The 20231-nt window shown below is 43.4% G+C and overlaps 1 protein-coding gene across 1 annotated transcript in view; it reads left to right on the top strand.

Moving 5' to 3' along the window:
- The first annotated feature begins 103 nt into the window (after nucleotides 1-103).
- Nucleotides 104-20231, top strand: part of ACVR1B (activin A receptor type 1B) — a 44874-nt gene continuing 24746 nt past the window's right edge. Inside the window, exon 1 of the mRNA XM_017861549.1 lies at nucleotides 104-293. The gene's annotated coding sequence lies outside the window, so the exon portion shown is untranslated. The remainder of the gene's footprint in view (nucleotides 294-20231) is intronic.

The raw sequence follows: 20231 nt of genomic DNA, 5'->3' as shown, positions 1-20231 counted from the left end.
CGCCCGCGCGCGCCCCGGCCCCGGCCCTTCGGGGGGCGCGCGCGCGGCGCCTCGCCGCCGGCTCCGCCGGGAGTGCACGGCCGGCGCCGGGCGGAGGAGAGGGAGGCGGGAGCCGGGCAGCGGGAGGAGGGAGAGGCACCGGGGGCGCGCGCGCGCGCTGGGCGCTGCTGGGCTGCGGCGGCGGCGGCGGCGGCGGCGGTTACTATGGCGGAGTCGGCCGGAGCCTCCTCCTTCTTCCCCTTGTTGTCCTCCTGCTCGCCGGCAGCGGCGGGTCCGGGCCCCGGGGATCCAGGGGAGTCCTGGGGCGGGGGGCGGGGGCCGGGATGGAGAGGGCTGGGCGAGGGCGAGGCCTCGAGCCGCGGCCGCTGGGATACAGCGCGCCCCCTCCCCACGCGCACAATATGGCCGGGTGGGGGGCGCGGAGGAGTCGGGGTGATCCCCAGTCAGCTTCCCAGACCTCGGAGGCGCGGCTGCCCTTCGGCGGCGGAGCTCACGCCGGGCCCCTTGGGACCTGAGCCCTGTTCCAGGCGGAACTGGATTCGGGCAGCTCTCGGGGGTCGCGCTCCCAGCGCCCTCATGTTCCATAGAAGGGAGCCTGAGCCTCCAGCCTCAAGATTTGGAGGTCCATGGTTTCTGTCCTTCACCGTGTCCAGGGGCGGGGGGCTTTCTTCCCTCCCTTCAGATGCTCCTTGGGGGCGTCTTTCTCCCGCCAAGATTGTGGGGTTCGGGCGGTGGGGTCTTAGCCTCTCCGAGGGATCCTGATGTTGAGAGCCGGCGCACCTCAAGACTGCAGGGGAAGGGGTCTCTAACCTTTCCTTCAGGTCCTGCACTTGGCGTGTTTCTTCCCCTCCCTCCCCTGCCTCCCTAATGTTCTGGGAAAGGGAGTCACATTTCCCCTTCACTCAATCCCCTGAGTTCAGTGGGGCAATCCTCCCCTCCGCCCTCCGGCACACATGCCCCGTGGAGGCTATTTGGAGGAAGTGGGACGAACAGGCCCCTAAACCTTTTTGGAGCCTAGCTTTGGAATCCCTAACCCTATGGAACCGAGTTCCCCAAGGGTTGATCTGAATCTAGGTGTATTTGCTTTCCTCCTCGCTTCCCCCACCCTACTCCGGGGGGCCCATTCAGTTAATCACTTTGTGGATGCCTTTCAGGTGAAATCTTAGAACGTGTCTCCAACCCCCCAAGATTATTTAAAGATCCCACCACCGGACTGTATCCCCGGCCCTTGGTCAGTACTTATTTACCTTCCTACACGATGCCTCTTCCCAGCCCGCCCACCCTCACACACCCCTTACCTTCCGATCCCCACAGTCTGCGCCTCGCCTTATACCACCCCCACTCTCCCCTCTGTAGAAGCGGGTACCTTTTTGCGGGACACTCCGCTGGCTGTGTTGTTTTTGAGGCTTTGGGGGCTGAGAAAAGCAGATGAAACCCTAAAATATTTCATTTAAGACAGTCCTGACGAATGTGTTTTGGCCTTGAGGTAGTAGATGAAGGTTATATTTGGCAGTTATATTGAAGCGATTATTGACCGACAGATGGATCTGGGAGAGATGATCGGGATTGTATTCGCTCCCAATGTACAAAGCCTGCTGCTTTGACTTCTCAGCAGCCCCTAACCTTCCAGCAATGGGAGATCAAGTGTGTTCTGTGGCTCTCTTCTCCCCTAAAAATAATGATTCTCAGGTGGGTTCAGTCGTCTTTAATAAACCAGACAGTCAAGAAAAGACACCATGCCACTTTGGAGTCTCAAAAACAAGTTCATTATCTCCGGCTTTGGTATTTGTTCCCAGTGGTGGAGCCTGTGCAGCGGGGTCTTTGTTCACGGGCTGATGCTTCTGCTAAGCACCTCGTGTGTGTTCTTCGGCCTCACTGCTCTGTGGCTGAGGGGTTTGAGAAACATGGTGAAGGTGTATGAACCGAGCTTGACATTTGTGGTGAGATAATGATTTGCATGAATAAGGATGTTCATCGGGCCTTATTAAGGACCGTTTTTTGGAATGTGTAACATAATGTTCTCTACTGGGTAGTAAAAAAAAAAAAAGGGGGGGAGATTGAACCTCTAGGTTTGTCATGTTATTTGTGTATGTATAAATCTTTAAATTCCTCATATAGGAATTTTATCCTGCCCCTAATATATCCAGGATTTTTAACAGTCATTTCCCTGCTGATTTGATACCGTGTTTGTGGGGTTTTTCTGGTTGTGAGCCTGGTTAAGAATGTTTGATAATCCAATTGGTTCTGATTGGGGCAGAGTTCATTTTTTTGTAATCTTCCTAAAATGGATGTTTGTGGGGGTTAAGGTGGGTGGGTAAAATACGGAGTTCGTTTCTTTTTTTGGTAAATTGGAAATTAGGTTGTGTGTCCAGCAAACATTCTCCAGGGCCTTTAAACTTCTTGGCCAGACACTACAGTTTTTTCCGGGACACGTATAGTTGCCAGTAGTGCATGCTATGGAGACCACTGCTGCAAAAGGCTTAAAGTAAAACGTCAGTTCTGGGAAAATAGAGGCTGTGGGATAACAAGAAGTTGATTTTTTTCCCCTCCCCTGCATTTCCTATATAGTGCTCCCCTACGTGGGCTGGAGGAGTGACAGAGCCAGGCAGCTCTGATGCCTGAAGATGCCTGATACTTGGACATGATGTGAGGGCAGTAAGGGATAGGCATTTCTGTTAATGAATTAACTAGGACTTAGTAAAAGGCCAGTGATAAGGAGAATGAGTTTCAGTTAGAAATAGCATCCGTTTGATAGGTGTACATGTTTTAAGGCCTGGCTTTGGAATTTTCACATTTAAAAATGTAAAATTGAGTTAGTAGCAGGAGAACATGACATTCATTTCTTAAGACAAAAGCAACAAGAGAGATATTTGACATTCTCTTAGGAACATTTTGAAATTCTGTGAGCGGACTAAAAATCTAATTTCAAGCTAACCCTTGTAATTTTGTTGAGTGGACATGGATTTTAAGTACAGTGGAAGTGCAGTCTTGTAGAGGACCTCTGATTAGTTTTGTTTAAACAGCTCCTGGAACAGATGTGATAAAACATATTAAAATGGCTACTCTGGTTAAAGGTTAAAGCCAGATGGAGGGAGGAGGCTGGTTTTCAGCCCTAGAACTTAGCTCTCTTACAAGTTGTCCTTGAACAAGTAACTTAACCTTTCTGTGACTGGCTCAGTTTTCCCTCTGTAAAATAAGGAAATATTTTGTGTCACTCTTATTGGGACATTTGTGAGTCTGACTTACTGATAGCCAGTTGGTGGGGAGGTATTTTTAGACACCGTTTCTGACTTCAGTGAATAAGCAATGCTGGGTTACTTTTTTATCTTATGGAGCAGAAAAACATACTCTGTGATTGATAGACGTACAGCATGTCACAGTGTGGTTAATTTCTTTTTGTGCTTTTTTGTAGACCCCTTTCAGATTTCCTCAAGTTAATTTCTGTCTCTGGCAGGCTCTTACATCGTCGACTAGGCAGCATACCTGTGCTAATCAAAGACAGTCTGGAGGGAGTGACCTGCTTTAGGCTTTATTGGTTTGGCAACGTTTTAATTCTTACGCAACTCTGGGTATGTTTATGGCACTATGTAAATGTTACATAAGAACATGGAGGCTGAGAAGTGGCCAGAATGGTGACTGTGAACACAGGAAGGTTAGACTGAGGACTTTATCCAAAAGGACCTTGGAAATCTGCAATCAGTACAGGAAGAACCTGCACTTTATTTTCCTCTAAGAATCTTTTTAGATGATTATGTCTTTCAGGTGGACTGCTGTGTTATAAATAGGTTTATTCTCCACCGGTGAGCTAATTGTAACCTTGCTACCAAAATATGAATCAGTAAACGATGAGACGTGCTGCTTCTTCCAGCATGTCCTGTTGAAGCTGCTTGTTGCATTTTCTAACATGAGTTGAATTGGGTTGCAGTCTGTTCTCATAATAACTGAGGAGTACAGGGTGTTGAGGTGGAATGGAATTCTCAGTTCGTGGTGCTTTAGGTCATCTTCATTTTTGAAGGTTAAATGCAGAATACTGAAGTGGCTCTTTATAATTTTGAAATCTTTGTTGTTTACTGTTCAATTTTTGCTCAGAGTAGCAGTGAACATTAATTCTGGGATCTCGCCTCTTTGTCTTCAGTTCTTGTGTTAGCTGTTGTTGTAGGAGTTGGTGTAAGAGGGTCTTAATCTCGTTTTCCTCTCTGTATTCATAAAAAGGAAATTCTAGAGTCCTTTCTCACCAGTACTTCTGATGCTGGACATACTGCAGGCAGCTACAGCCTATCAGTTCCACCTGGACTGGGAATGCGGGAACCTTTTAAGTCCAACTTGCATTTCTTTAACTCTGCAGGCACTGTCTCATGACCAGGTTCAGATACCTGCTCTGAGTTTCTGTTCTCAGTTTTTCACTCTCATGCATGGTTTAACTTGAGCTTTGGCTTCAGAGGCACCATTTCTGTCCATGTCTGTTCTCTCTCCTCTATTATGGAGAAATGGTGTGCTAAGCAAAAATACGATTTCAGAGAGTGTCTTTCTTTCCTTTACTCTGTAGAGTTGCCAGAGTTTGGTTTAGCTGTGAAGTTTTCATCCCAGGCAATCTTTATCTGCTCTCTAGGGTTCAGAGACAGTGCCACTTTAGGCAACTCTGGGCTTTTTGGTTTTCTTTAGTCTCCACCCAATCTTAAGCCTGCATTTGTCTCCCTAAATATTTTGAATTTAGCATAATGAAAGTAACTGCCTTTCCCTTTAAACCATCACATCCCCCCTAATATTTACACAGTTAACATATAGGAGATTTCTTTATTCATTGGGTTGGGTATGTGCCTGGAACAGGTTTTGGCATGGGGATTTAAATAACAACAAGATGAACAAAAGACCCTAAATCTCTGCTACTATGGAACTTGCAATGGCTTAGACTGAAAATAAATAAGTAGACTCAATTAATCAGTCCATGAGTGCTGTGAAGAAAATAAAACAGGATGCTGTGCCATGGTGTGCCTGGAGCTGCCATTTTACCTCTCTCTCAGCTTCATTGTTTTATCTGTAAAATGGGGCTAATACAGTCTTGTTACTCGTGGTAGTTCTATAAAGTTGAATTGTAGAACTGAATTACCAAATCTTCAACCATTGCTCCTAGGGGAAATACAGGGTTAGGTTCCTGCAAGCCTCTGGTCACTTTTTCAACCTGTCAATACATAACCTTATTTTATGTGTTTCTTTTTTTTTTTTTGAGACAGGGTCTCGCTCTGTTGCCCAGGTTAGAATGCAGTGATATGATCTCACTTACTGCAGTTTCTGCCTCCTGGGCTCAAGCAATCCTCCCACCTCAGCCTCCTGAGTAGCTGGGACCTCAAGTGTACACCACCTCACCTAGCTAATTTGTGTATTTATTTACTTTTTGGTAGAGACAGGGTTTCAACATGTTGCCCAGGCTGGTCTTGAACTCCTAGGCTCAAGCAGTCCACTCACCTGGGCCTCGCCTGCTGAGAATGCAGGTATGAGCCACTGAACCTAGCCTATTTTATGTGTTTCTGTTTATTTTTAATTTTAATTTTAATTTTTTTGAGACAGTGTCCTGCTCTGTCACCCAGGCTGTATAGTACAACAGTGCATCACAGGTCGGGCACAGTGGCTCACGCCTGTAATGCCAACACTTTGGGAGGCCAAGGCAGGTAGATCATGAGGTCAGGAGTTTGAGACCAGCCTGACTAACATGGTGAAACCCCGTCTCTATTAAAAATACAAAAATTGGCCAGGCACGGTGGCTCAAGCCTGTAATCCCAGCACTTTGGGAGGCCAAGACGGGCAGATCACGAGGTCAGGAGATCGAGACCATCCTGGCCAACACGGTGAAACCCCGTCTCTACTAGAAAATACAAAAACTAGCCGGGCGAGGTGGCGGGCACCTGTAGTCCCAGTTACTTGGGAGGCTGAGGCAGGAGAATGGTGGGAACCCGGGAGGCGGAGCTTGCAGTGAGCTGAGATCCGGCCACTACACTCCAGCCTGGGCGACAGAGCGAGTCTCAAAAAACAAAAACAAAACAATACAAAAATTAGCCAGGCGTGGTGGTATGTGCCTGTAATCCCAGCTACTCAGGAGGCTGAGGCAGGAAAATCGCTTGAACCCGGTAGGCAGAGGTTGCAGTGAGCAGAGACTGCGCCACTACACTCCAGCGTGGGTGACAGAGTGAGACTCCATCTCAAAAAAAAATGCATCATAGTTCACTGCAGCCTGGAACTCCTGGGCTCAAGCAGTCCTCCTATGTCAGCCTCCCAAGTGGCTAGGATCACACGCACATGCCAGCATACCCGGCCAATTTTTAAATTTTTTGTAGAGATAGGGTCTCACTCATTGCCCAGGCTGGTCTCAAATTCCTGGGCTCAAATGATCCTCCTGCCTTGGCCTCCCAAAGGGCTAGGATTACCGACGTGAGATACCCTGCCTGGCTTTGTTTCTGTTTAAAGACATCTTATTTAATACATATTGTTGGTTCATTAACATTGAACTTTACTGACAATAGCACTATTAACTCATGCCTGAACCAAGCGTCTCTAACATGTATTTTCTCCATGAGGCATATCACTATCTTCTTGCGCCTAGGAACACTAGACAGCACCTCAGCACTCCTTGTGGGGGACCATTTTATACAGCAAAATCATCAATGAAAAGCCTGACACTAAATATGCTGCGGAAAGGATAACTTGTTTACAGTATGCCAGCTGAAACAAGAAGGCAGGGTTGCCTTGTTTACCTCAGTTGGGAATGCATGTGGTGGGTGTTTCAAATGTTTCACTATTCTGTGCATGGCTGTCAGTGAGCAGGAAGGTACCATAAATGTTGATATTGGGGTTACACATAAATTTGCATTAACCGTATTTTGTTAGAACTGTATACAAAAGTGGTAGAAATAAAATTGTAGAATTTCACTGAACCAGAGTTTTAATTTTAATACATGTAGTTAGAAGTCCCATTTCCAGACTGCAAACTAAACATATGCATGTTGAGTACCTACCATGGTGATCTAGCGTGGTGGTCCCCAACCTTTTTGACATCAGGGACTGGTTTCGTGGAAAATAATTTTTCCACATGGGAAGTGGGGGAGATATGGTTTCGGAATGAAACTATTCCACCTCAGATCATCAGGCACATCAAGCCGAGGTGGGTGGATCACCTGAAGTCAGGAGTTCAAGACCAGCCTGGCCAACATGGTGAAACCCCATCTCTACTGAAAATACAAAACTAGCCAGGCATGGTGGCGGCAGCACATGCCTGTAGTCCCAGCTACTCGGGAGGCTGAGGCAGGAGAATCGCTTGAATCCAGGAGGCGGAGGTTGCAGTCAGCTGAGATCACGCCACTGCACTCCAGCCTGGGGAACAGAGTGAGACTCCTCAAAAAAAAAAAAAACAGGATCATCAGGCACGTCAAGCATGTTAGATTCTCATAAGGTGCATGCAAGCTAGATGCCTCGCATGCATGGCTCACAGTAGGTTTCCCACTTCTATGAGAATCTAATGCTGCCGCTGATGTGACAGGAGGCAGAGCTCAAGTATGTGCCTGCCACTTACCTCCTGCTGTGTGGCCTGGTTCCTAACAGGCGGTGGACCAGTACCAGTCTGTGGCCCCAGGGGTTGCGGACCCCTGATCCAAAGGGTCCCTTGACATGTATTTCTTGAGCACTTGTCATATACTAGGCATTGTCACAGGTGTTAGGAATACAGCGGTAAACCAAAGGAGACAAAATTGCCTTCTCTCAGCTTACCTTCTGCCAGGTGAGGTGGACAATAAACAAAAATATGAAATGTAAGGCAGTTGTGCCTACCACAGTCCACCTTCTGCTCCTCCCTCGCCCAAGATTCCCCATCTTTGGTGTCCACACACCTGCTTCAGGTATTCAGTCAAATGCTAGTCTTTGTTGATAGAATTAAGGTCTTAGTCAGTTGACCTTTAGCCGTCTAAAGGAGGTTATCATGGTGGGTCTGTCCTGATTGAACTAGCCCTTTCAAAGCAGAGAGATTTCTCAGCTGATTGCACAAGAGGAAATCAGATGTTCCAGCTGGCTTGGAAGCAAGCAGACATCCATGTTTTGAACTGCCGATCCCAACAGCCACATGGCGAGGAACTGCAGGCAAACTCTAGCAGCTGAGAGTGGTTCCCAGCTGACAGCTAGGAGGAACATGGGGACCTCAGTCCTTTATCTGCAAGGCCGTGGATCTTGCCAACAACCAGTAGGCTTGGGAGAGGACCCAATCCTAGATGAGAAGGCAGCCCTAACTGGAACTGTCCATGCTGTGCCTGGACTTCTGACCTGTAGGAACTGTGAAATAGTAACTAGGTGGTGGTTTAAAAAATGTATGCATTGGGTGGGGGTGAGTCAAATGGTGATGGTGAAAATAGGTAAAGCAAGAGAGGGGAATAATGAGAAATACCTCAAAATAGTCATAGGGGTACTTGAGACCTAGTGCCCAGCCATCCCATTGCTCACATATAAAAATAAATCCTTTGATCACAGGTGGCTTTCATCTGCCTATAACTGTTTTCTAGATATTTGTGAGTGGAGGGGAGAGGAATTGTGGATGCTTTGGAAATAAGTTTTTTAGGTGCTTGGGATATTTGAGTTGAGGAATCTGGGAATTGAAGTATTTTCTGGGTTTTTTTTTTTTTGGTTTTTTTTGTTTGTTTTTTTTGGTAGTAGAGGACTCACCTTGCCCCACATCCTCATATATTGTCTTGGTGTATGTTTGCATGTTACCTTTTATACCTGTAGAAGATAAGATTGAATTGTAATCAATCAGTGTTCGTGCCTAGCACTAAGCTGAATGCTGAGAGGGATCCTGAGGAAAGAGTCTGTCCTTGCCCTTTACAAGTTTACACACACAGACTGACCACAGTGGCTCACGCCTATAATCCCAACACTTTGGAGACTGAGGTGTGGGGGATCGCTTCAGTCCAGAAGTTTGAGACTAGCCTGGGCAACATAGCGAGACCTCGTCTCTACAAAACATTTTTAAAAATTACACGGGCATGGTGGCACGTGCCTGTGGTCCCAGCTACTTGGGAGGCTGAGGTGGGAGGATGGCTTCAGCCCAGGAAATTGAGGCTACAGCAAACCATGATTGCACCACTGCACTTCAGCCTGGGTGACAGAGTGAGATCCTGTCTCAAAAAAAAAGTTTATACACAAATGGACTTTTTTTCTGCTTGTTGAAACTACCACAAACTATGAGGAGTTCAGGTGACAATTGTAATAAAAGCATCTGATTTGCTGAATGTTTACTATATATAAAGTATTATGCTACGCACCGTGTTGTATCGTTTATGTAGTTATTCTTTGAGGGGCTAGGGGCTTTTATTCCCAATTTACAGATGAGAAAACTAGGGCATAGAGAAGTTAAGCAGTGGGTCCAAAGTCTATCCAAGTCCAAAACATGTGGTCTAAATATTGTACTGTACTATAAACTGTGAGTACTGTAAAAGTGACCTTCTAACCAGGCTCTCTGCCTTCAATCTCCTATTTGTTTTCCATCCTACTGCTGGATTTAACTTTGGAAATGCACCCTATCTGTCTGACCTATAGGTTTTGTGGCTTCTAGGATCAACTCTAGACCCCTTAGCTTAGCATTGCAATCAGTTTCATCTGGTCTTAATCTTCCTGACTGTTCTTGTCTTTGGCTGGAACCTTGGCATTGTTGGAACTGTCAATTTACTGTGAACCCAATATAGCTAATATTTTTTCACAGCCCTTTGCCTTCCCCTTTCTTTTTCTCTGGAATGCTTCTCCCCACTTCTCCTCCTGGCCAAACCCAGTGTCCTCCAGTGTGTACCTTCATCCTCTTGTGTTCTCTGGGTCAGTGATTCCATCCTCTCTGCTTTTCCCATTGGCCTGTATTGGTAGTTGGAGTTGCACTGTTTATAGTTGTCTTCTCCTCCCACTCTCTATGCCCAAAGAGTTGGTGCGGGGAGCTGGCTTATTCATTATATGGCTTTGGCCTACACAGAGCCCTGCATGTTTTAAGTACTTAATAAGTTTGTTTAATTTAATTCATTCATTTCCATCCTCTCAGTAAAATCCTAGGTAATTCCAATTCTGTTTTGCTCTAATTTTATTATCATATTGTGTATATAGAATTTTAATCCTACTCAAAAAATGCCACAAACATTTGTGAGTTACTTGGAACATCGTAATCTCTCTTTCTATCTCACCTCTTTCATCTCTTATTTATCCTACGCCTACCCATTTTATTCCAGCCAAATGAACTTGATCTCTCAACCTCATTAGTTTTATTCTCAGTTTGTCTGATGTCTTTTTTCCTTTTTCATTGTCCCAGTTGCCTGAAACAATCATTCCTATCCCTCTTCTCACTCAAAACTGTGACATACACTGTCTCCTCTCCATTCGTCCATATTATAATAAATAGGTCAGGAAGAAAATACCAGAGATAAATATCCTTCCCTGCTCTATTGAGCCAGAAGTATGTTTATTCAGACTCAACAAAGAAAACAGTGGTTTTACATGTTCATCATAAACTGAAATCAAGGGAGAAATGCAATTTCCTGATTGTCTAAATATGACAACTGAGTCTGTACACATAGGTCCCAGGAACATTGGACACACTCCTCATAATGATGCTCGCTCATTTCAGTTTTACCTTGACATTCTCCTGAGCAGCAGGTGGGCCCTTGCTAGATGTTCAGGTATTTACAGTCAGCCATAAATTAAGTTGCAATGACAGGTCTCCTTAGCATAAACATCAAACGTCTCTTTTGAGTGAGAACAAAGCTTTCATTCTCTAACAGAAACTTAAGGTTGAACTTGTTTAAACAGCTCTCTAGGGCTGGGTTTGTCTCCAAGTAGAATGTCAGAAAGGCAGCTTGTAGAATGGATATAGTGTGGACCTGGCTTTCCAAACACCTTTCTCTTATGCAAACCCCATTCCAAGACTTCTTCCCAGATTGGAATTAAATACCAAGCTTATCAAGTGTCTTATTGTTAAATCTGTGGTTCTCCCCACCCCCCACCATACAAATAGCTTCCTTTATTAAGTCAGTTATATTTTTTTTTGTAAGTGCTTTTTACCAGTACATTTTGTTTTTGTTTTTTTCTATATACCACCATTGGCACCTGTAAAATTTGACTTTATTATGGCTCTTGGGTACTTGAAAGCTTTTGTTTTAATGTATTTTAAAATCTAATTTTGATGATTGTAAAAGGTGAAAATGTAACTTGGGTCTTGTTTTCTTTTAACCAAATAGCATGTGATTGCTTTACTGCTGCAAGATTTTTCTATTTAGGCTAGTTAGAACCTTGCTAGTACAGTATCAGTTCCTAGTTATTGCCTTCCCGCCCCCCAAGAAAGCCAAACATTGCCTCTATTTTGTGAACAGTTTAGTGCCAGATATTTTTTAACCTGATTCAGATTTTCATAAACATTTTGGCAGTTGTCTAGATCAGTAGCTATTAACAGTTGTCTTTCTTTTTAAGACAGTGGAACTCTTAAAAATGAAAACGTAGAAATGTATATAAAGTTATAAAGTGAGTAAAAGCTGAGCAACTCTGGCAGAGGCCCCCTCTGCCCCTGAAATTATTAGGCTGAGATCTGTTGAGTGACATTTATTGGGCACAGTGCTATTTGCCAGGTGCTGTACTAGATACTGGTGAGAAACTGGTGAAAAGGACACTGGTTTCCTCTTTGTGAGTTCAGAGATTCCTGGACATGGTGGAGAGTCTAGAGATTCAGGAAGAAGACAGTTTGAAAAACACTGTAAGTTTTTTGTTTTTGTTATTGAGATAATATTGTGTATGTTGTTTGGCAAATAGGGATATATGGTAGTTTAAATTGTGGCAAAATACGTGTAACAGAAAATGTACTATTTTAATTGTACAATTCAGTAGTGTTAAGTACCTTCATAATGTTGTGCAAACCGTCAGCACTATTTTTAAATTTTGATATTTATTTAATTTTTATTTATTTATTTATTTATTTATTTATTTATTTTTGAGATGAAGTCTTGCTCTGTCACCCAGGCTGGAGTGCCATAGCATGATCTCGGCTCACTGCAACCTCTGCCTCCCAGGTTCAAGCAATTCTCCTGTCTCAGGCTTCTGAGTAGCCGGGATTACAGGCATGAGCCACCACACCCAGTTAATTTTTTGTATTTTTAGTAGAGACGGGGTTTCACCATATTGGCCAGACTGGTCTCAAACTCCCAACTGTAAGTAATCCACCCACCTCGGCCTCCCTAAGTGCTGGGATTATAGGCATGAGCCACCACGCCCGGCCAACATTTCGTATATATATAGAATCTTAATATGTGGCTTCTTTCATGTAATATAATGCTTTCAAGTTTCATCTATATTAGAGCATGTATCAATAGTTTCTTTTTATGGCTGAATAATATTCCATAATAAATATACCACATTTTGTTCATTCATCGTTTGATGGACATTTGGGTGGTTTCCACCTTTTGGCTATTGTGAATCATACTGTTGAGAATAATTCATGTACAAGTTTGTGTTTAAACATTTGTTTCAGTTATTTTGTGCGTATGCCTTAGAGTAGAATTGCTGAGTTATAGGGTAGTTCTAGGTTTAACTTAATAAGGAAACATCAAACTTTTTTTCACAGCAGTTGTACCCTTTCGTGCATTCGTCCCAGCAATGCACGAAAGGTTCCAGTTTCTCTAAATCTTCACCAACACTTACTAAATTTCTTTTTCATATTCTTATGGCCTTCCTAGTGGGTATGAAGTGGTATCTCATTGTGGTTTTGGTTTTCATTTGAATTTGCAATACATTAGAGTCGATGTTGAACATCTTTTCATGTGTTTGCAGGCCATTTGTATATCTTCGGAGAAATGTCTGGTTCAGGTCTTTTGTCCAGTTTTGTTGGTTTTTTAAAAATTATTATGTTTTTTAGAGAATGGGTCTTCTCTGTCTGTCACCCAGGCTGAAGTGCAATGGTGTATTCATAGCTCATCGCAGCCTTGGAACTCCTGGGCTTAAATGATCTTCTTGCCTCAGACTCCTGAATAGTTGGGACCTCAGGCATGCACCACCATGCATGGCTCCTGTTCAGTTTTTAATCTGGTTGTTGTTGAGTTTGAAAAGTTCTTTATATATTCTGGATTCTAGGCCATTTTCAGATATAAGATTTGCATATATTTTCTCCTGTCCATTTTCTTTTTACTCTTTTGATATTGCCCTTTATGCACAAAGGTTTTTAATTTTGATGAAGTCCAGTTTATCCATTTTACTTTTGTTGCTTGTGCTTTGGTGTCGTATCTGACAGACCATTGCCAAATCCAAGGTCATGATGTTTTACCCCTCTTCTGAGTTTTAGAAATTTTAAGTTTTAGCTGATATATTTAGGTCTTTGATCTATTTTGAGTTAATTTTTGCACGTGGTGTTAGGTAAGGGTCTGACTTCATTCTTTGCATGTGGTTATCCATTTGTTCATCACCATTTTTTGAAGAGACTTTTCCTTTCTCCTGTATGTTTTAAGCACTGTTGTTGAAAATCAGTTAACCATAGATATATGGGTTTATTTCTGGATTCTCAATTCTGTTCTGTTGATTTGTGTGTCTATACTTAGCACCATTCTGTTTGATAACTGTAGCTTTGTTGTAAGCTTGAAATCAAGAAGTATGAGTCCTCCAACTTTGTTATTTTTTTTTTCTCCCAAGATTGAACTCTTCAGGGTCACTTGCAATTCCATATGAATTTTGGGATCGGCTTTTCATTTCCGGAAAAAAAAAAAAAAAGGCCACTGAGATTCTGAAATGGATTGCATTGAGTCTCATCTGATGTATATAATTTACATATATAGGCCACTGAGATTCTGATAGGGATTGTATTGAATCTCATCTGATGTATATAATTTACATATAATATGTGATCATATATTCACATTTTTAGTGTAATTTATGTTGGTGAACAAGTTCAGTTCTCAGTTTTTCAGTATCAATTTGCAAAAAAAATTCCTCTTGAAATATAGTATTCCTAAGAAACTACATCAAACATGTAGTAGTAATTATCTCTGGGGCAGGAATTAAAGGGGCGCTCAACCTCTACATTATATATTTCTGTGGTGGTTGAAATTCTTGTTAAACAAGGAAACACGGGTTAGTTACTTTGGTAAGCAGGGAAAAAAAGGTAGTAAAGATAAAATATATTTTTAAAAATCCTGATATATGATATTCATAGTAGCACAACTAACATTTATAGTTTTGGACCCCCCTACCAAGTAGAATTCCTCCAAATGAAATATTAGAATTGAAATGCTTAGTAGCAAGTAAGAGCTTTTGATGTATTTGATTCAGTGTCAGCAGCTGGGTGGAAAGACAACCAGTAGGTTGGAGATATTAGAGTACAGGCCTGTGGGGAGGATGCGGCCGCATCAAAGCACAATGGGAGGTAGAAGCTTTACTAGATAAAGACAGTACCATGTGACACCGCTCAGGGTCCTTTCCTTATATGGATGGTATAGTTGGGCTAGGAGAGATATGATGCAGACCACCTGACTGGGATAATGAGCTTGGAGAAACCACAGAATTAGGCCAGACGTCAGTGATTACAGACTGATTATCCAAACACGAACAAGAGAGGGATATAGCAGTTTTGGTTAAGAACCCATCCTTAGGATAGGCAGTCTTAGAACTACTTAAGGAAATACACTGAATTTAATCTTGCATATTGGATGAAATCGATTACAGAGTAAATTTCAAGTAGTCTGGAACGTAGTCTTTTCTAGACTTAAAATGTGTGTGTGTGCCAAAATCTGTGTAGCCAATGTTGTTGGGGTTGGAGGAGGGGAGTGTGGAGGTAGGGCAATGCCTACACAGGACCTGGAAAAGTAGAAGAGGAAAACACTACTAAAAAAAAAAAAAAGAAGAAAGAATTAACATCATGAAAAGACAGCTGGAAGTTCTGTGCCTTGCGAGGTATGGTAGGGATGGTATTCATCATTTGTTAGTATTCTAGCCAGAAATTTGCACCTGAATCAGATCAAACCTCTACATCTAGCTAATAGCTTATAGAAAATACAGAGGAGAGAGGAACATGTTAAATGACACCTTGGAGAGTCAACCCAAAAAATCCAGAATGTGGGACAAATGGCCTAGATTCTTCAACAGATAACTTGCAAGGAAAAATAACAGCACCTATAATCTAAGGGGGAACCTATAGATTAAGAAAGGTTTTAGGAGATCTCTCACCCAAGTGCAGTGAAAGAACCTCATTTAGATCTGGATTTTCATTTTATTTTATTTTATTTTTGAGGCAGAGTCTAGCTCTGTCACCCAGGCTGGAGTGCAGTGATACAGTCACAGCTCACTTCAGCTTCCATCTTCTGGGCTCAAGCAATCCTTCCACCTCAGCCTCCTGAATAGCTGGGATGACAGGCATGTGCCATCACACCTAGCTGATTTTTTTACTTTTTGTAGAGATGGTCTCACTATGTTGCCCAGGCTGATCTTGAACTCCTGAGTTTAAGAGATCCTCGCACTTCAGCCTCCCAAAGTGCTGGGATTACAGGTGTGAGCCACCGTTCCCTTCCCGGATCTGGATTTGAGCCAGCTGTTAATTTTTTCAAGATAATAAAGGATTTTTGAGCACTGACTGGGTATTTGATTACATTAAGGTTATTATCAGTTATTTTAGGTATGATAATGATGTTGTGGGAAACTGCAATTTAAAATATAACTTGCAGAAGATTCCAATATCAATGACAAAATATTAAAGGCACTTAAAAACATTAAAGGTGGCCAGGCACGGTGGCTCACGCCTGTAATCCCAGCACTTTTGGGAGGCTGAGGCCAGTGGATCACCTGAGGTCAGGAGTTTGAGACCAGCCTGGCCGACGTGGTGAAACCCTCTCTCTACTAAAAATACAAAAATTAGCTGGGTGTGGTGGTGGGCGCCTGTAATCCCAGATACTCGGGAGGCTGAGACAGGAGAATATCTTGAACCCAGGAGGCAACGGTTGCAGTGAGCCAAAATCGTACCATTGCACTCCAGCCTGAGTGACAAGAGCAAGACTCCATCTTAAAAACTGAAACAAACCCAGCACTTTTGGGGGCCGAGGCAGGCCGATCACGAGGTCAGGAGATTGAGACCATCCTGGCTAACACAGTGAAACCCCATCTCTACTAAAAATACAAAAAATTAGCCGGGCATGGTGGTGGGCGCCTGTAGTCCCAGCTACTCGGGAGGCTGAGGCAGGAGAATGGTGTGAACCTGGGAGGTGGAGCTTGCAGTGAGCCGAGATCTCGCCACTGTACTCTAGCCTGGGCGACGGAGCAAGACTCTGTCTCAAAAACAAACAAACAAAAAAATGTTAAAGGTTGGGGGAAACCTGCTAGAGAATCGGTGGCTGGTGCTAGTGGGAATGTCTAGCATTTGCTTGTACAATTAACTGTATAGGCACTTGGCTAAGAGCTTTATATACTGATTATCTTATTCCGCAGAGCCATCCTATGAAGTTGATTCTCTTAGTTTTCTCCATTTTCTAATTGGGCAGCCCGAGTCCTGTGAGCCTAAGAAACTTGCCTAGTGTTGCTCAGCTAACAAGTGAACCAGGATTTAAGCTTAGGCTGTCTGACCTCAGAGCCCAGGCTGTTAATCCCTATGTAATTATGTCTCCCTGAAGGTGCTCTCAGTGATAGAGGAGGTAGCAGAGAAACTAAAAGAATAATTTCTGGCTGGGCATGGTGGCTCACGCCTGTAATCCCAGCACTTTGGGAGGCCAAGGTGGGTGGATCAGCTGAAGTCAGGAGTTCGAGACCAGCCTGGCCAACATGGCGAAACCCCATCTCTACTACAAATACAAAAAATTAGCCAGACGCCGTGGCAGGGTCTTGTAGTCCCAGCAACTTGGGAGGTTGAGGCAGGAGAATTGCTTGAACCTAGGAAGCAAAGGTTGCAGTGAGCCGAGATCGCGCCATTGCTTTCCAGCCTGGGCAACAAGAGCAAAACTCCATCTCAAAAAAAGAGAATGATTTCTTCCATTTGTACTGAGAAGCATGCTATGGAAACACACAAGCCCAAATTATTTTGAAGCGGACAAGTTGTAGATGTTAGATACCTCTCAAGGTAAAGGTTTAAAACCAATCTTACATTCATAGTTGGTTTGTAATAAATGTTATTTTATTCTGAATTTAAGTAGTGATAAATATATGGGATGTTTTAGACCTAATTGAAGAAGTGGGTCTTTGTGGCAAATTGTATTTCCTAAATGACTGCAACTATATTTCCCATCCGACATGTTTTTCTTACAATGTGACTTTGACACTCCTTCCAACAGGCGGGGTCTACCCATGTCCCTTCCTTGAATTTGAGGGGAGGTTTGACTGCTTTGATCTATGGTCTATGGTGGATGTGATGCTCTGTGGCATCTAAGGCTAGGCTGCTAGAATAATACAGTTTCCGCCAGGTTCATTTCCTTTTGGGATCTTGCTCTGGGGAAGGGCAGCTATCAGGCTTTGAGGAGCCTAAGCTAACCCACACAAAGGGATTACAGGTTGAACATCCTTAATCCAAAATGCTCCAAAATCCAAAAATTTTTGAGCACCAACATGCTCAAAGGAAATGCTCGTTGGAGCATGTTGGATTTCAGATTTTCAGATTAGGGATGCCCAGTCAGATGTATATGAAAATATTCTAAAATCCCCCAAAATCAGAAATCTGCAATACTTTCTGGTCCGAACATTTTGGATAAAGGATGCTCATCCTGTTGTTGAAGAGGACCACATCAAGAAGAACAAAGGCCCCCAGCCAACAGCCAGCATCGTGCGCCAGATGTAAGCGTGAATAAACCTTCAGAGGGTTCTAGCCCCCGGCCTTGGAGTCTTCCACCTGAAGGCCCAGATATTGTGGAGTAGAGATAAGCTGTTCCTGCTGCCCTGCCCAAGTTGCTGGCTTGTAGAATCCATGCATAGATTAAATGGTTATTTGATGCCACAAGTTTTTGGGGTGATTTGTTATATGGCCATAGTAACTGGGACAATGTTATTTTTCCTCCCATCTCAAAGGACTTTAATGTTGTCATCATATATGGCCATTTTTGAGCAGATGTTTAGTGTGGACCTACTAGAATTCAGCCCTGGAGATGCAAAGGTGAATGGAACATAGTCTATTTCTTTAAATGGCACCACAGCCAGAAGACTGTTAAATTGACCTGTTATTCTTATATGTGTAAAGATATTTCCAAAGAGACCCTCGTTGCTATGCTGGTGAGACCTAATAAAAGTTAGGGCCACTGAATCTAAGAAAACATTATATTACCCACTTGAGAGAAGGTGGCAGTATGGTTTCTCTAAAGCCCAGGCAGGCTAATAATTGGAAATTTTTTATGGAGGTAAGCATGCATGTGAATAAAGAGAAAGAGTTTATCTGGACTTTCAACGACCCTAATAAAAGTCTGTACAGGTAGTTATTTTAAAGTCACAAAGGAATTAAAGGAATTTACACTGTGTATAAAGAACTATCTTAGCCAGTGTGGTGGGGTACACTTGTAGTCCTAACTACTGAGGAGGCTGAGGCGGAAGGAATCGTGTGTGGCCGTGAATTTGAGGCTACAGTGAGCTATGACTGCAGCTCTAAGTAGCCACTGCACTTCCAGCCTGGACGACATAGCAAGACCCTGTCTCTAAGAAAATTTTAAAAACAAACAAAAAAAAAAACTGTCTTAAAAAATAAAGTAGGGGTAAAGCACCACTTCCATAATATTGGTAGAGTCACCAATAAGAAGTAAGGAATTCATGGTGAAACCTTGAGGTTTCCAGTGGCATTGTTATCCCAGGCTGTAACACACTAAATCCCTGGAGATGAACTGCAGGAAGACATGGTGTGGCTCTTTGGTCAGAAAACCAACAGTGCATTTGATACGGGAGGGTAAGAATGTGTTCAGAGTGATGTGAATGATATTTGCAGGGTGCTGAATCTGATCACATGAAGGTGTTCCTGGTGTGGCCATGGCCGTGCCGACTCTGTGTGCCGAGTGTTGTCAGAGTGTGGTAGAATGCTGTGTGGTATTGTGGGGAAAAGATGGGACTTAGACCCTAGAGACCTGAGTTGGCGATGTGCCCCATCGTTTTACTGGTTTACCACTTGTGAGCCCCTTAACTTCTCCGAGGCTTTATTATCCATAAAATGAGGCAGCTCCTGAGTTCCTGTGGGGATCACAAGAGAGGATGAAAGTGAAAACTCTTGATACAATAACACGGCGTAGCTCTACACAGTGTTTTCTTACGGGAAACAAACTGAAAACACCCTACCTGAACATAAAGCTGGTGTCTCTGATCCTGCGATCATAGTTGTGTGGAGTTGTGGTCTTTGTTCTATGCCAAAGAAACTGGAGGGGATTGGGATAAGGGCCAGGGAAGAATAATTAAAGTAATCATGGTTGTATTAGGCTATTCTTATCGCTTTGGTCTATCTGGTGAATTTCTCATCTGGAAAGAGTGCTGAGAATCAGTTTATGATCAAGTCATAAAATCACAAAGAGAAAGGGCAGAACTAGAAGGTTGCCTGGTGAAATTTGAAAGAGTCAAGTCTAGGGTACCTAAACAGGACAGTGCTCCACAACCAGTACTAAATTTATGAAATTAATTATCCACAAGTAGTAATTAAGTTAAAATTCATAATTACTGTAGCTTCAAAAGAGTTTTAGGTGCAGTCCTGGACCTTCATCTGTTAGGACAAACTTAGATGTTGTGTGCCATGCCTCTTCCCTTTCACAGGGGGCACCGTCACACTGCACTCTCCCACACTGCTCCTGGTGAGGGTCTGAGGCGGGATCTTGGGCTAAATGGCTGTGAGTCTGACCCTGTGTGGCGGTTTTTGAGAATTCTTAGCTGGGCTATGGTGTCACTGAGTGGCCTGTCTTTTCTGAGGCCCAGCTGTGTTAGGCGCCTCTGTAACACGGAGCTAGACGGTCTGCCCAGGTTGGAACTTGTCAGCCTTACTCGAAACACAGCCTGCCTCATGAATCAAATTTGCATTTACATCCTGCCACAAACCACCTTCCAATCATACTTTGGAACCATGTACAAACCCTGCCAAGGTGGTTTTGTCTTTAGTTTAAATTTGACTAACTTGTTAATGACAAAAGTCTATGCTGGTAGGGCTTTTGTTCTGACCACTTTCTAACTGGTTTATGTGTGGAGTGATTTTGTTACTCCTGTGATTTGAATCATTTTCTGATTGGTGTTATTTCTTTTTTTTTTTTTTTTTTTTTTTT

This window comes from Rhinopithecus bieti, unplaced genomic scaffold, assembly GCF_001698545.2.
Source record: "Rhinopithecus bieti isolate Rb0 unplaced genomic scaffold, ASM169854v2 scaffold_56806, whole genome shotgun sequence".
Lineage (NCBI taxonomy): Eukaryota > Metazoa > Chordata > Mammalia > Primates > Cercopithecidae > Rhinopithecus > Rhinopithecus bieti.
Note: the sequence above shows the minus strand (reverse complement) of the source record. Positions and strands in the feature narration are given on the sequence as shown.